Here is a 17,843-nt window from a genome sequence, read left to right on the forward strand (position 1 = left end):
AAGGGAAAGCACAGCATGAAGTGGTGTGTGAAAGGGCAGCTCCAAAAGTCTGCATGAACAAGGCCTCAAAGCACAGTCTGAATGAAGAAACTCAGGGCTACGTTAAAATGCAATCTGTAGCCTCTTTGTGTCTGAAAGGCTGTGTAGAATAAGGCGCAGGGACATCAGTGCAGTACGTGGGAAGAGGCAGGTGCCTCTGAAGAACCACCTATCCCCTGAAAACACAGTGTGTCACACGTTGTTTCACAGTCACTGGCTGAAAAACCATGATTTTGCTATGGAGTGAGAACTTCCCTGCCATTCTGCTACCCTCCTAGGTTCTCACTTTTCTGCTCCACAGACATGTGCTGATGGTGGTCTCTGCTCCCCGGTAGCCCCACACCTGCAGAGGGAACAGGAGGAAACCTCTCCTGGTGAAGCTGGCAGCTACCAGAAGCCAGCTTAAGGCTGAGGAAACCAAGGGCCCAGGTATGTCCCCATACCCTGCACACAGGCTCCATCTCCTAGGTGCTTATACAGAAAGTAGGAGCACAAGTCAGAAGACAAGATTTCTAAAATGATGCATGTTTTAAGACATCTAGCAATGGGGTTTTGAGCCTTTAATACAGATGGTGATAGGACAAGGGGGAATGGTTATAAACTGAGACAGGGGAGGTTTAGGTTAGATATTAGGAGGAAGTTTTCATGCAGAGGGTTGTGATGCACTGGAACAGGTTGCCCAAGGAGGTTGTGGATGCCCCATCCCTGAAAGACATTCAAGATAAGGCTGGATGTGGCTCTGGGCAGCCTGGTCTGGTGCTTGGCAACTCTGCACATAGCAGGGGGGTTGAAACTCAATGATCGTTGTGGTCCTTTTCAACACAGGCCATTCTATGATTCTACGATTCTGTGATCAGTTCTTCGCATTCTCTGTTTAGGGAGCCTGTGTGCTTTACAGTCCAACTGCATTTCAGCCCAGGTACCAAGCACTTAGGAGTTGGGCAGTGGATCACTTAAAATGCAGGAACTAAGCCCTTTATTAAACCTGCTCTCAGTCAGTAACTTACCGACACGAGCCAAACTGATATACACAAGGGTTAAAAGGATTAACAGAAATCTACATTGGAGATTTGCACCAGATGAACCAGATTGATTTTTAAATCCACTTGATTAAATGGGTGTACTTTTTCAAGACTGATTCATTTAGCAATTTCTCCCTCAAAGGCTGCGCTGATATTTTGCATACAGTGACTAATTACTTTTCAGAACACGGTGTACTTGTTCCCTGCTTCTGTGGACTCTGCACAGTCACTACATCTGGGTAAAGTGGGCAGAAAGTGCCTTTCTGCTTGACAGTACTTCACACCACTCTGCAGGGATGCACACAGGATCGCAAAAGGGCCAAGAGAACGCCGGGCTGTTGCAACTGGAGACGGAGCTGCAAGCAGTGGAAAAATACCATACCACAGCCTTCCCAGGTGCTGGGGCTCTATAGCTGTCTGTATGCAGTGCAAACAGCTCTGTTCGGGTGGGAGCAGAGCGCAGAGCTGGCAGAGCCCTTAAGCAGCACAGGGTGGGACGGACACTCTGCCTGTTGGTCCCAGGATAGCTGTGGGACATCTCAGGGTGCAGAGCTGGCATCCTGCTGCCCTCCTGCTGACTGGGGCAGTGATGAGTGATCATTTCATACCAGCTGTTCTCGTTTAACTGTCTTTCCAGGTTAAATCCTTGAACCCCTCTACTCTACCACTCTGCCGCTTTCTCCCCTTCCCTAACTTAGCAAGCCGTGTTTGTTTGGCTCTGGCTCAGGTTTGTGCAGCTTCTTTTTCCTGCCTCCTTCATTCACAAGTGGATTTCAGAATAAAAGCATTCCAAGTCTTTCGAAATCTGACAACCCTCCTTAGTGAAGCACATTTCAGTGTAAAAGTTGAAAAATCTTCTACAGTTCTCCTCCTCAGTGATGCCCACAGGACCCAGATGAGGAGCTGATTTTACTGATAGCCACACCTTCATCCGTTGTGCTAACTAGTATTTTCTCACTGCCAGTTTGTGCTCTTATTTTATTTCTGTGCCCCATTTTACACAAAAACAGTTTATGGGACGTTGTTGATTTGGGGGATCTATGGCTATGAAATACTTGGTTTTTACCATCCACCATTCCCTTGTGCAGGTGTCTCAGGTGCTTCCCTGCTGACCAGCCTGGCGGTAAGCTTGAAAGGACGCTTTGTTCAATCAAGGGCTCCCTCAGGCTGTGCTGCTTTGACAATTGCACATCTCCATTTGCTCCCAAGGCAGAAGTGTGTGGGATAGCACAGCAGGAGCTGACATGGCAGTATGGACGCCAGCACGAGGCTGGCATTAGCATGAATGCATTGACCAACACAGGCACGGGGACAGCCTCAGAGAGGGCTCCAGTGAAGAGGTGCAAATCTCTGAATTCATCTAAATTGCTACAGTCATGTGCTGTCCCTAAATACCATCTCATTAAAGTTAATGCACCATACTAACATATCCACCTAATACCGGTAGTATCATGCTGGCGGTGCTGTCATGAGCAGGAAGAGGAAAGCCTGTGGTCAGAAGAAGCCCTTTTGAGAAGCATATAAGAAGGATCTTATTTCTTAAATGCTATCACCTTGCACACTGTAATGGTTATGCTCACACAAAAAAAAAAAGAAAAAAACCTGTAACAACAAGAGAAGCAGAACTGGGACAAAACCTCCCCCGAGATGCATCTCCAAAGCACTCGGATGCATTCATTTGCTCTCTGTTGCAGTGCAGGAAACCTGGCTGCTGCCTGTGCCATTCGTGCTGCTGCATCTGTGCACACACATGAGGAGGTGGGGGTCCCACAGCCCCCCAGACCAGCCCTGGGGATCCTGCTACTCTCCCATTACTGAGTTGCCAGGAATGTTGAAATCCACTCTAAGAATGTTCTTGAGTATCTCTGTAATGTTCTGCACTTAACAAAGAGATCTCAGCACTGGAAAATTTGTTGCTGGAAGTTTCTTGCACACAGCCAGGCAGGGCTGGAAGAGCGACTTGCTGTATGACTTCTCTGCTTTCTTGGAGGTAGTTTTAAACAAATGTGGAAATTTCCAGCGTTGTTAGTGCCTACACATTCTCCCTGTTCAAGCTGCCAGGAGCTGCTTGTGACTGTACACAACCTTTACTGTGACCTGAGAGGGTAGGACACCGCTCGGCCTAAAGGAATACAGAGTGATTGGTGATGGGGAGCTGCTTGCCAAGCCAGGCTCTGGCTGGGTTCTGCCCCTTACTGCAGCAATGAAATTCCTGTCCCAGTGTCCTCATCTATAAAACAGATGTCTGCCCACATTGTGCTGATGTGGTAATTACAGCACAGAATAAACAGTGTAAATCCCTGCCATAGCCTAAACAATTCTCCTGACTTTAGCATTGATGGATAAGGTGTGAATCATTGTGGAAATTACTGAAGTATCTCTAACTTATAGCAAATGCTGAGAAGTGGAAAGAAAAAAGAAAGGAGATGGTAGTGCCTGACCTTGAGGAGGCAACGCTACAGAGACAAGGGCCTTTAGAGTTAGAGTCACAACAGGGGAGGGAAAGACAGGGCCAGAAAGAGAACTAGAAGAAAGGGTATGACAAAATAGCTAAGAAAGGAAAAATAGTCAAGAAAAGGAAATCCTTCTTGGAAAGGAGATAATTAAAATAAATAAATAAGTAAATAAACAAATTCAACATAAGTAAATAAAAACCACAGAGAAAACAAACAAAACAGAAATGAAAAGGTCCCCAAAATATTTACAGGTTTTTCCCACAACAATTCCATTGGTTGCTCCCGTTAACTCCTTGTGCCTATTTCTCACGTACTTCAAACATCACAAAACCATACTAAACAGATGTGGGCATAATATAGTATCCTTTCTTGTAGACCAAGAAAAGTATCACATGAAGTTTAGAACAGAATTTTGATCTCTTGTTTCCCATTAGCCCTGTGGATTTGAAGACTAAATTAATAGGATTTCCATACAAAACTATTTTTTCCCTTCTTATTGCCCACTAATCATCCCCTAGAATCCTACATTTTAATATATTTTGTAGAATAGCACTCTTAAGAGTTGACAACAGTTGATGAAAGAAGACATTCATAATATTTGAATAACCACTACGAGATTAATCTTAATTTTAAGGTAGTTCTCCTTTGTGTCTGACAAGGTTAATGCTTCCATGCTTCCTCCTCTTTGCTCATGTTCTGATTGGACTAATGACTGTGACATGACACAGATTTCTTGTCCTACTTTCTACTTGGGATAGTAATACACTTCTTCCTCTGACAATTAAGATATATCTTGTAAAATTACTATTCTATACACTACACTGAGCACAAGTCAAAACAATTTTCAGTTCGGTTTGCAGGCCCCAGAGGAAACTGCTAGCATGTGCATATTGCACCTTGTATAAAAGAAGGCATGAATTATACATCAATGTTACGTCTCAATTCTTTTTAGATTATGAGTTCTTTATGAAGTACATCAAGATTATACAGAATTTAACATGGAAAGTGACCCAAACCCTGTCTTCTTGAGTGCATAATCAAAGGTATGGGCTAACATCTTCAGAGTATATAGCTTTACCACTTACAAAAAGAGAAACAACAAAGCTTCAAAAAGCAAAATTTCATGTGCTCAGGAAGATCAGGAAGGCTCTGGGACTCCACATCAACACAAAACAGTAAACAAAACAAAATCAGCATAGGCTCTAATAGCACAATCAGCACTATCTTATCTATCAAGACACCTGAAAATTATGCCTTTCCCCCAAAATCTGTGGAAATTGGCATTAGCTGTGGGTTCTCCAACTGTGTGCTTTTCTGGAGAAATGAGCCAAAGCAGGTGTAAAGCTTTGAAAAGAATAAATTGCACAGGCTACAGTTTTATGATCCTGAAATCAAAGATTTTAAGCACAAGAGAATCCACCTTGCTGAAGAGCTAATCCCAATTAAAGAAATAGTGATCATACTTTTCTTGGCATAAGATGAAAAGATCTTTCTTTTCAGCTGTAAACGGCTGTATTTCAAGAAGTGAATTTCAAGGGCTTCAGTAAAAGCAAGAACATCAAAAAAAGAATTCATGTTAGCAATGCTGGGCAAGTGGGTAAGAGGATTATGAAGAGCTTTACCAAGTACATATGTGAAAAAGTAGGTCTAGGACCAGGGCAGAAATTAACAATGATTCAAAAATGACTGCGATATTGAATATAGTCTGCAAATAAGTCTGAGCATGTGGTAAGAGAAGATGAGCCACTAACGTAAGTAGATAAATGCAAGTAAAGGAAAACATGAGGACCTTTGTGTGGATAAAGTGCTGGGAAGAGAGCATTAGGCAGCTTTCTGCACTGCTCAATACCTGAGGAGAGCCATCAGTGAAAGGAAGAACCAGAAAATAAATGTGAAAAATAAAAATAGCTTTTAAAGTTGAACTCTGATGGAAAAAGACACTTTTGTGATCTCCCAGAGTCTACTTTTAGTCTTAATAAAAAAGGCTGTCACTGATCTACCAATTCAGTTAAAGTGAATGGGTATATTGAAAACTAGGGGTGGGAGGCATTTTCAGAGATCAGAAATTATGCTGAGCAAAGACAAATCTGGAAGGAATTACAGTCAGATTGAATTAAGGCAACCATTTTAATGCTTTTTAATTAAAAGACATTTCATTCCAAAATTACATTTTCATTTCAAGTCAAAATGATACATTTAACATAGAATAAAGCCCATTTTACATCTGATTTTTATGCTTGTTCAACAACAAAATCCATTACTTGCAGAGGACTGGTAAGTACCTTTCTTTCCGACTGAAGGAAGGACTAATTGGATACTCTCATGTGAGATGACACCTGAAACAGAAACTCCTGACCAACATCAAAGCCAGTACAGTAAGCAGTTAGGCCAGTTAGGTCAATAGGTTTCTCTAATTCCTCTTTTGATGGCAAGGCCATGAGCTGAGGTAGATATGTTTTTAGCTCTGTTCTTAGAGGCTGTAAGAACTGTAAGAGCTAAAAGTAACTCAGCAGGCGGCACAAATTGTACTGATACAGAGCAGATGAAAGGATTGCTGTTGTGTGGGACCGGTAGGAAAGTCAGACCCGACCATCATAAGCTGAAAAGCTGGTCACAGAAGTGATTTCTGTAGTGCATTATAGGAAGTAAACAGACAACATTGCAACACATAAACACCCAAGGAAGATCAAATTCTGCTACTGATAGGGAGAAGCCAAATAAAGCTCCAAATATTGGCAAACCATTTGTGCCTAAGGACAATGAACAACTGTGAGGTTTATGTTCAGAAAACAGTGAGTGTGAAAAGCCACCAAAGCAAACAAACAGAACGTTGCAGCACTGATCTGAGTTGGCCTTCCCAGGCATGGGTACCTTATAAACACTGAAGGAGGAGAAATACATCCACAAACATAGATCTTCACACACATGCATGATAAAACCTTTACTTCTGACCTGGATCGAGACTTTGAACAAAACAATCTGCAGCACTCTTCAGGTTCCCATGTCATTTTTCATGCTACACTATGCATGCTTTCAAATCATAATGCAGCAAGAAATAAAACCCAACCGCCTAAAGAAACAAGACACAGCATCTGCCATGTACAGAGCCCATCCTACTTGAGAAAGGATAAAAGATGCATATGCATTCATTCACCACCAAGTATGTGAGCTTTTCTAATGAAGGCAGGACTCAATTTTGCTTTCTAGCTGGCACAGAAGAGATCCTGCATCCATCTCCAGGAGATCTCTGCCTCACACACTGACTCCTTGGTTGTGATAGTCAGATGCTGTCTTAACCCAGATGCATACCACAGAATGTCTGTTAGGGGCTTATAGAAGAGTAAGGTGATCTTGAACATAACACTATACTTATTTTGCAGAGAAAAGTAAGATTGAGAAGGTAGAACAAATCATATGTGCTTTTGGACATTTTGGTACCGGATGAGGTATATTTGTGACAACACTGAAGAACTCAGGAGAGCCCAACCTGCACTACAGGAGGCCCCTCTGCATGGGACTCATCAGCAGAGATGGAAAGGTGCCCCGAGGGCACAAAACACCAAAGAGCAGCAGCACTCTTTGCTTTCTGCAAACTCCCACTCACATCACTAGAAATGGATGTCATGACATTATTATCCCTGGCTTTATTGTACCTTGTGTGCAGTAGATTAAATGCTGGGAGTAGGATGGCAGCAGAGCTCAAATATATCTAAACTAACTTAATGTTGTTTATCCCCACAATAACAGAAAAAAAGGAACGCTTATGATTATGTTCATAAATATTTGTTTTCTAGGAAAAAGAAAACCAAACCTCACAAGGAGCAGTCAGCTACTGAAAAATTTGTCCCCCTTTTCATCTTTGTTTCAACCTTTTAGAAATATGCTGTTTTCCTCATGTGGAGAGCAGTAAAACAGTCTTATAATTCACTTATAATTCACACTGGATATTGAATAAGAGATAATTATTTATCAACCACTTATCTCGTGCATTAAAACAGCATCAAAATGTACCATCATCCTGTTGGTATTTGACATCCAGGATGTTGCTACATACAGAAGATGAGCTGGAGGTGTCACATCCGAGGTCAGATACCAGAAGGTCTGCTTCTCCCAGACTTGTAACGCAGTTGCCAGCTAGTTGGACAAACACAGGGACTACATAATTCACGCGTATGCTTACATAAAAGATTTATGCTTTTTTGTTTTTGTCTTTGTTTCTGCTCATATTATAGACAAACCCAGCATTTTTATGCGCTGCATACTAAAAGCACTGTAAACAAGTGGCTTGTGAAAACACCACAGCCGTTTGCAATGGCAGATATTAGACACATCCAGTCTGACAACTCCTAGTTACATCATCAGCTGTTTGCCTGTTTTTATCCCAATACATTCACAACTCACCAAACTAAGCTAATGACCAGGTACCTTGCACTACCACAGTTGGTCCATAGTAACCTGCTCATCCGCTAACACTTGTTTCTAGGCCCAGCTTTTTAGATAAATCATAAATATCCATGGCTGAGACACTGTTATCTCTGTGCATGGCAATACACAGAAAGGAACATGTATTTTTCATTCACAGAAGAACTCACACGCTGTAAAATTCTGGAAAAGACAGAGTTACTTGTACATTTAAGCCATGCTGGCAGACAAGCTGATGTAGGGGAGTTTGGTGCCTTCAGCCATTCGTGAAACAGGGCAAATCACCAAAACCTCGACCAGAATTAAATAGTAGGGCAGTTATTTTGATTTCAGGGCATGTCCTTTCCTTTGCACCAGCAATAGCCTCCCATGACAGAAATAGCATAGGTCAGTTCAGACTGAGGAGCTCCTCATAGCCTCAGCCTTTTCCTTCTATATCTAAAAACTCCTTTGTTACCTCCACAGGAATCACTTCTTAAAACCTTAGGATTGCTGTCAGCTGTCTAGGATTCCATCGAATTTCCAAAATCTTTTTAAACCTGGGCACAGTATTCTCGCGTGTAAGCAAAGTTGCAAGAAGCAAAATGATTTTCCCGTCCTGAAAAGTCATACCCTATTTATATACCTTGTACAGCACTCATTTTTTGCAGCTTCATCACATTGTGAACTTGTCTCATTTGTCCATCACCCTCAGGACTTTCTCTGCATCGCTGCATTTAAAACTTATGATTAGTAAACTGGCCCTAAATAAAAATAACTCCCTCTGTGAGCCCTTAACCAGAACTGTGAGTATTTAGACAAGAGAACACTCCTCTACTTTCCAAACTCCATCCTCCCTAGTCGTGCTGCAAACAAACACATTTCCTCCTACCACACACTAATTCCACTATAATGGCTTCTCAAAAAAGCTTTGCTGTGGGTTGAGAGGAAATTGAAAAGAAAATAAAACACCATGCAGAGGCTCCAGTCCTATCACAGGAAGGTAAGTGCAGGTACTGGATGTACTTCTACCACTCATTAAACCTGAGGGTGGATCCAAGAGTTGCTGTTTTGTTATAATCACATCTGCTCCAGCACCTTTCTGTTTTGAACACCTCTCTGTGAAGCATTTCTCTGCAGTCTCAGGTGTCCCCTCAGATATCCCCTCAGAGCTGGAAAATGGCTTAATTGATGGCAATTGGGCTTTTTCTTCTCTGCGTTCAAGTCCAGTTCTAAGCCATTTAATTCACAATATGGGAGTATGCTGGAGTTACATTTTAAATTATACATCTGTAGTGAGGACCTCTAGAAACTTCTACATAAAGCACAGTAAGACGATGTTCTTAGTTTATATCATTCTAAAAGTTGATGCTCTGTGAAAATCACCACAATAAAAGAAAAATCACAGCATGATTTATGGACTTCGCGTCAAGGTTAACTGCTGCAAAATTGGCTTCCTGATGTGACAGAAAGTTTACTCATTCTCTCTTCTGCTGATTGCATTCCTACCAAGCAGCAAACTCGTGAAAAACAGCAGCCTATGGCCAGCACCTGTTCCCACTCGTGTTATGCTGCAGTCACTACTGAGAGGCTATGGGACCTGCACCCTCAGGCATTTTCCAATCATCACCAGGCACAGCCAGGGCTGCTCTGACTAAGCGTCAGTGAGGGTTCTGCTTGAAGCAGGAGATGGGGCAGATGATGACCACAGGATCCTTCCACACAATGCTTCATGTGAAATTAGCAGGAAAGTCAGTTACATCTCAGTGCTTTGTAGATGTCAAGTCCTGAATAACAGGAGAGGCAAAAACACATCTAAAAATAAAAATAGTCAAAGGATGCCTTGTTTTTCCTGTCTCCCAACAGTAACGAGAGCCAGGAGCAGGCAGAAAACACAAAAGATCTCTTTCTCTCTGGCAGCTCAGGCGGGTGACTCACAGCAAGCAATGAACTCTCCGCATGCTGCTCCTGTCAGTGCTGGGCAGATTTGCCTTTTGAGCCCTGACCTGGGCCATACGGCTGCGGACAGAAACACGGAGCCTGACTTCTTCTTAGCAGCTCTGTCAATAAGAAAATGCTAAGGACAGTTGAGGACAGCGATCACTGAAACATCACATTTGCATTCAGCTAAAATCCCGGAGCCAGGAGAGCAGGTTGAAGGAATGCCAGCACTCACACCCCACAGCTGCTATGAACTGCAGTGAGCTGCCTCAGACCTTTCCTCCCAGAACTCAGCGTGCCATTGCATGCCATTAACCTTTACTCCTACCCATCTCCAGCAGGAAAATTTATGACACGTGCTCTTGCACTCCTCTGCCAGGTACGTTACACACCAAAAATCATAGTTTTCCTTGTGACTTCCAACTGGCAAGCCAGAGCTAACAATGAAACAAAGGCAGCTCTGAGGATGGTTTTGCAACGGACTTATTTTTGCCCAGTGACTATATATCACAGTTGCCTGCAAACACTGAGGTGCTGACAGCATTTTTCTCTTAGCATTTTCACAATACTACACCCAAAGAATGCTGTTTGTGCTCCTCCAGACTCATAGGCAGATAGAATCTTGAAATGAAGATTATATTTTTTTAATCTTTCACTTGGTTTTGAGGAACCAATAGTTTTGCACATCAGCTGAATTTACTATTACATTTATTAGAGCCAGAAAGCTGAATTTCATTTCAAATGGCCTTCAGCTATGGACACCGAAAACAAATCCCTGTAGCTCGAATAGCACTGTACTACTGTCTTGATTCCCCATGTAAACAGATTTTGTTTTCATAGGTCTTAATCCTAAAGGCAATGAGCGTTATGGCTGTGACATCTGCTGCCAGTGCAGCTGTGGCTCCAGCTGGTTTTCTGCCCTGGGGTACAGTAACAGCCCAATTCTGAGGGGAGGGAATGTATAATAGGTCATACCATCATAATCACCAATCACGATAGCGATTGTTTTTGAAAAAAAAATCTGTTTCACAGAAAGTATGATTTAAGAAGCATTCCCAAGATTGCTCAAGCTTGTGAGCAACATACCCGTTTTTCCTGTCTTTATTGAATGCAGTGTGTTACTGTTTACCTGCACACCAGGCAGAAGGAAAGTATTTTATGGCTGCTTTGCACCGCTCAGGGCTAAAAAGAACCATCTCCACATTGCACAGGCTTCATGACTGACAGTGTTTCCTGTGGAGTTCACCAGAAAGCGAACCACATGACTTAGTACTAAATGTAGGACTGGTGGAAGCTTCCAGGTTCATACCCCGGATGATTCTTGACCACGTTCTGGAGGTGGCTCAGAACGTGGCAGCGCATTTCCTCTCCCTGAGATTTTCCTCCTCTATTTTAGAGAATACAGCTCCTTCATAGTTCAAGAAGTACTTCTATTCAAAGCTAGCACCATCCTTCCTACGAAGTCTGTCCCTGTATTATGCTTTCAGCTCCAAGCCTAGTTCAGTTTTATTTTGAGTGCTGCAAACTTTGACTGTTGCACATGAAGTAGGACAACTTCTGGTACGTCCTGAAGTGTGTAAGCATATCACAGAATTTCCAGTGACTGAGGTAGATTAGTCCTAGTGGCTGTGGTGGCTCCTTTCTCTCTTAAACCAACCCACAGATGCCATTAGTGACTGAGCTGCTACACAGACACTTGCCATCAGGAACTGTCCCTGCCAGAAAAGAAGAATTCATGAGAAATTAATTGTATTTAATTCCAATTTAGACAGATTTGAATCTTTACCCTGAGACTTCAGGGTAAAGAACGAGTTCTCTGAGCAAAATTCCTACTGTGAGGTGCTCTAAAGAGAGCTGTATGGCGTCAACAGTTGACTCCTTTGTGACATTCAGTCACTACCCAAGGTCAGGTGAGGGCAAACAAGTGAATGCAAAAGTAATTGTTTAGGAAAGAAACAGGAAACATCAACCAGACTTGTGAATTTGACAGATAGGAAAGGAGCTTGTGCTTATCCTAAGCAAAGATGCAAATGTTGGTAAGTAAGCACATTTGTTTTCATTTGAAGACAGAACCATTGATCTGTTTGCCCTTGCTATGTTGTCTAACTGATGTATGATGCGAAGTGTCTTTTCCTTAGCACGTACACTGTGCACTGGTGACTACACAATGTGTGTGACTTGACAGGAAACAGATATCTCAGTTCTCTTGAGTTAAGGAAAACAATGTAATTGGACACAATTCCCCCTTGAACACCCTTAAAAAACCTCCTTTCTGAAAAGTGATACTCAGATCAGGACTAGCTTAAGACACAGTTGTTGCAGGCCAGTTCACCTGTGACGTGTTAGGTGACAAGTTTGCATCAATGTCATGTGTTCTTCAAGAAAATATCATTAAAAATATAGCCCTGTTCTTTGTTAAGAAATGCTTCCAAATCTTAACCAGGTAAAATTAATGAATTGATATTTTTCCCATAAATTTCCTCAAAGGACCATTCTGAAGAGTGCAATTGCACTTGATCTAGGGCTGTAGCCTACCTAGAGCCCAGTCTGCCCTAATCCAGCTCCAGCCATAAGTCTCAATAGGCCTATCAGATTTTCTAGATTATGTGTGACATTCACTTTATGGGTCTTTGTCTTATGCTTCCTTGCATTAGTGTCCACATTTCATTAATTTACTAAACGGTGCCCCATTCCATGTTGATAACCTATGTGCTAGACAGAGCGTGGCAAACTGTTTGCTATGAAAGCATAAGGAGTGGTGGATCCACGTAGGGGCCACAGTAGTATGGTCCAAAACCACTGAATACCTGCTAAACAGCAGCTGTGATACAAGTTTTGAGGTTTGGGAATTGTTCCTATAGCAGTTCTGACCTCATTGAAAAATTTCCATTAATGACAAAAAGTAGCGTGTTGTGCCAATTAATTTATACATTATATTGAAAGTTTAGATCTTTATTTTCAGATTTATTCAATTTACAAATCTCTTCTGGTTTCAGTATGTTCTGGTCTTCTTATTTAAGGGCTCAGCAGGTACGTTTAAAAAGAATTTTATGTGAAATCATAAAATCACAGAAGAAACAGTGAAGGACTGAAGTGAGAAAATACTTCCTCTGAGAAAAATGACTAATATTCCTGCAGTGAGACCTGCAGCTGGTTCCAAAACTACACAGCTATTTTACATATCTATCAAGTAAGATTTGCATGTTTACACACCGGCTGCCAACACATGATCTAGTGGCCATTACTGTTTTTGTATTACAGGATAGACAGATTACATTGGTCTGGAGCCAACTGAGCGATTGTAGAACCATTGTGAAAAGAGCACGTGCAGAGTAATATTGATCACAAATCACTTACTAAGCATATTGACACAGGCCTTGCCATGAATTTGGAGAGATTCAAATTTAGATCTGACAAGCAATTGCTGTCAGAAGTGATAGCTGCTTACGTCAGTCATTTCTGTGATCCAGCAAGCATATGTGAATTCAGTAATCCCCAATAACTAGAGAATACTTCAGACTACAGCCATTTGCATGTTGCCTTCATTTTGGTGCCAGGTTCTATGGGAAGATGAATCTCCAAAACATTTCTGGATGACCTGGTAAGTTGAAATATCAAAAAAGCAAGTATTGTAGTTACAGAGCACATGCCCTGGAGCAGAGAGAATGTTGAATATAATGTACTTAAAACAAAATTCCCTTAGAAAATGACTCACAGAGGATTTGGTTACTCTTTCAGAAGTCTTTTACACTGCTCCAGTAGCACAGGCAGTTTGGAAACTCCCTCTCTTTACAGTTTAAAAACCTCATTGAGTTTCTCAGATTGCAAGGGAAAAAACAAACAAAAAACCACGGTAACACTTCTGTAGAAGTCTGAGCAATGGAGAACTTTAAAAACTCACCCTTCTGTTACTATTTCTATAATTCAGCATAAAATAGGAAATTATGCTGGAGCATAATCCAAAGTAATAACAGGATCAACTTCTGTATTCTTGCTCAACAGCCCGCAGATTACATGTTCCAATTACCTTTGGGGTGTGTTAGAACAATCACTGGTGTGCAATTTCCAGTTAAACTTCTTCAGGAAGAAATCCAGTTCCTGTCCTTCAAAAGTGGTGTAACTTAAAGGACATCAAGCACAAAAGATTCAGAGGTAAGGGTCATTCACATCATAGAAACCTTTATGTAGTGCTTTTAACCATTCTATCCCTGAGAGCAAAATGTTCCTCTAGCAAAAGAAAATTGGCCAGGGTCCCACTTATGTCTGTCCACATGAAGAAGCTATTGCAAAACAAGCCAGGTGTGAATTCAGAGTACAATAGCCATTTATCTTCTCTCTCCTTCTGAATGTTTATTCCTCTCTTAGGGTTCTGACGTGTTCAGCTGAGGTATCTGTTCACAGCTGGACACATGCCCCTTGTTCAGAGGTTTCTGTCCCCATTGTAAGGTTGGTTCAGCTGAGGCAACAACTGCTGGGCTGCCATAAATTACAGACTAATGTTAAGGAAAACCATCGTGCATAATGCAGAGACAAGAACACATGAGGATGCCAGGTATTCATTTTAAGCAATGTGAAGGCCATAGGGCAGATCAGATTTCTGTGTAGCTGGAAAAAAATCTGCCAAGAAGGATCCATAGGATGCCTCGTAATGGGGCCAAAACTCTGAGTCCCCCAGGAGTTCTCTGCTAAGCATCACTGAAATATAACTGGTGTCCACATCACCAATGAAATCAAAGCTTTTATTCCACGTTGTTTCATTTGAGCCGCTTCTCTCATTAATGAGCCTTCACAGACAAGCAGAATTCTGTTTGTCGTACCCAGTCAGGCTTACAAGCAACTTCTTTTGTAAGAGTGGATCATGTAAAAACAAACACGTGCATAGACAACCTTCCAGCAACTGTAAGGCTATCTAGACCTGTCTGTTTAACTATGGATCTTTAGACTTCAGCCCTAAGTAAAGGTTAAGAGAATGGAGGCAGCGTTTTACCAGAGGGAAATATAACCTGAAATGCTTTTACACTGAGAATTTATTCCTACCTTTTCTTATAAGTTTCAGTATTGTTCATGAAAAAAAAAAAATAGCAGGAAAAAAAAAGTTCAGGAGAAGTAAGCTTCAGAATAATTTTAAAAATGCATTTTTGGTCATGATTTCACTTCTGGTTCAGGGACCTTGAAGTAATGATGGATAAAAATCACCTTTATGGGTACAAATAGAGCTTGAAAGGTCACGAGTTATGTAAGAAAATTGGCCACAATTACTTTTTTTGACGTTTCAGAATGATTTCTATGTCTTCTAAGAAAAGGCTGTTTCTGTTTATGTCGAAAAGCCTCCAGGAGACCATTTTAGCTTCCGAAAAATGAAAGACAGGGCTGCTTCAAGTAGCTGCTAGGCCCTGTCATAAGGCTTGTGCTGCACTTTGCTGATCCCATCAGGCTCCACAGGAGGAAAATAGTCAACTTTATAATATGAAATTATGTGCCTACTGAGCATACAGTCCAGGAGCTGGCAGACATTTAATCCAGCTTTCATTCAGCAAAACCCACCTTGTACATCCCAGCAACCAGAAGCTCTGTCCCCTGCTCTTAAGCCCTCCTTACATCACAGCACACTGGCAAGCCATCTGCCCCATTATGGCTTCCAAAACACATCTTCTCTTTGGTGAACAGTAGGGAAACGTTAGCTCCCCAAATAGGCATTTTTGTTACAAAAGTACACTTAGTATCATTTTTCCCTAATGAAGCCATTAGCGTTTGTGAGGAATATCTGCATCAGACTGAAAGCCTGTCAGACAAAGATCTCCATGCAAAGCGTTTCAAGGAACAAATCAAAACAGCCAATAGGAACACTTTAACACCTGGTCTCCAGCACGATTTAGCTGTTGGAAGGCAGAACCACATTTTCTGCAGGAGATTCTGCTTGACAACAAGACTCAGTAGAAGTGAACTCTTTTCAGTTAGCTCTCCTTCTCCCTTTCTTTTTCTATTGAAGGAAAAAAACATGACAGCTGTATGGGGAGAAAAATGTTTTGTGGTTGTAATTATTGAGCTGTTTATATCACAGAACTGAGATCCCATTAAAGCCAGATGAGCTGTAGGCTGCTGTGTGACTTGGAAGCACTTCCCAATCCTGCAACAATGCCAGCAACACTATGGTCACACTGAAACGTTTGTAAGCTGCCCTCGGAGAAATCACAGCGCTTCTCTATGCCTCACACTACAAAGATTTATACTACGTGGTGGCTATCACAACTTTCAGTGTGCGCACAGTCTCCTCCATGCTCCACGAGAAGTTTCTCACACCCAGCATTCCCACATTACTCCATCCTCCCTGGACAAGTGAGCCTTTCTCATTTTTAGCACTGTCAGTTCCTCCAACTGCAGCTGTTTGAGCCTCACGGTGAGGCAGATGGCAGCCTTTGTTCAGTCTGCCTCACGTGTTTTCTCTTTCATCAAAATGGCTGTCATCTTCCATTTTGGGCACAGGGGTGTACAGCAGATGATTCACCACCGTGTTTTTCTGTATGAGTGCAAAACTGAGCTTCGGCACAAGTGCTGCCCTTCACTGCGAACAGTGGGGTTAAAGTCGAGCCCAGTGACAAATTGATGGGAGTTGTGGAAATCCCACATAGCAGTAAGATGGGAGTGGGCAGCAGAAGTGAGACGGGGATCGTGCTGAGGGAGGGAAAGCAGTTGTTGGACATTGGGAAAAGTGAGGCAGCCAACTGTTGTGAACAGTCCGTGAGGCATCTCGTCTGGGCACCTGCAGAAAAACATCCAGACTTCCCACAGTTTACAAGCAAAATTCAGCATCGCAACCCCTGGTCTGATGTGAGGCTGAGGAAGAGGTGCTGCTCTGGTCCCAGCTAAGTGACAAATCCAAGCAGAACTGAAAGAAGGCGCTTTTGAAGACCCATGGATACTTCCTTGCTATTTAATAATTGTATTTTTAACTTGCATTTAATGTCATGATATATATGTAGTTCAAATACATTTAAAATTATTTTTAAGAGTTTTCAATGAGTGAGAATTCTTTATTTTAAAAAGACTAAAGATTCCAATCATAGTTATAGTACTCAACAATGGAAGCCTATTAGTCTAAAGTTTTTCTAGGTGTTAACAAGATGGCTAATGTCAGTACACTATTACATGTAGGAGAGGTTGTAGAAGTTTCTCTTAGAAAGAAATATGAAAGACTTCATTTTAAATAAAATCTGAATGGAAATATGAAAGGTATGTTGCCATTAACTGCTATGGTACCCTTCTGTTCTGTTTCCTGGTTTTTGCCTGTAATCAATCCGGTTATCAGTGTATGCTCAACAGTTATTTAATTTTATCACAGCCCTACCTATCTTTAAATAAACTTTCCTGAAAAGCTCTCTTGTATTCATATCATTCTTAATCCATAACAATGGGAGATCAAAATAAAAAAAAAGCTACAAAAACGGAACAAAATCACTTCATGGTATTTGTGTCACAGTTGTTCTATTAGATGTTCTGGAGTAAAGAGAAATCATTTGTCTCACTACATAATCTTTGTTTACGGTGCCCGTGTGGGAAAACTAGTGTGAGGTTCTGCGTACTTAGTGCCAAAAATGCTGAAGCAGCATTAATATTTGAAGTTTCTCATGTCCTGCCACCGTTCTCCAAGTTCCCGAGTCTTGACCCTTGAAACAAATGAAGAGTATTAACTCTTTTGATTTTATTGATAACATTTTAGACAGTAGCGTCCCTGAAGCCAAACTTACCCTACTCTAAAACACGAAAGCCTTCAATAAATCATCCTGAAGACACAGTTCTGTTTGATGTTCTATGAATAGGGTTCATTGTTGTTCTCTCACCTTCCAAAAACTTGTCTTGAACTTCAGTCAAGTCCCACATAAACCACATTACAGTGTTCAAGAGACACAAGAGATGAGAAGGAGTTGGGCCATCTTTGGGATAGGCAAGAATAGTTTACATGTACTAGGGATGCATTTCCTTTATA

The 17,843-nt window shown here is 41.7% G+C and overlaps 1 long non-coding RNA gene across 2 annotated transcripts; it reads left to right on the forward strand.

The window, feature by feature from the left end:
• The first annotated feature begins 813 nt into the window (after positions 1–813).
• LOC107052656 lies at positions 814–17,261 on the forward strand. 2 transcript variants are annotated; one of them, XR_005841623.1, is made up of 4 exons: positions 819–11,895; positions 13,121–13,460; positions 13,862–14,011; positions 15,921–17,259. It is a non-coding gene; the product is annotated as an uncharacterized LOC107052656 (long non-coding RNA). The 2 variants fall into 2 exon arrangements; XR_005841619.1 differs by having other exon boundaries at positions 814–11,895; positions 13,121–14,011; positions 15,921–17,261.
• Positions 17,262–17,843: the final 582 nt, after the last annotated feature.

The sequence above is a fragment of the Gallus gallus genome, chromosome 1 (assembly GCF_016699485.2).
Source record: "Gallus gallus isolate bGalGal1 chromosome 1, bGalGal1.mat.broiler.GRCg7b, whole genome shotgun sequence".
Lineage (NCBI taxonomy): Eukaryota > Metazoa > Chordata > Aves > Galliformes > Phasianidae > Gallus > Gallus gallus.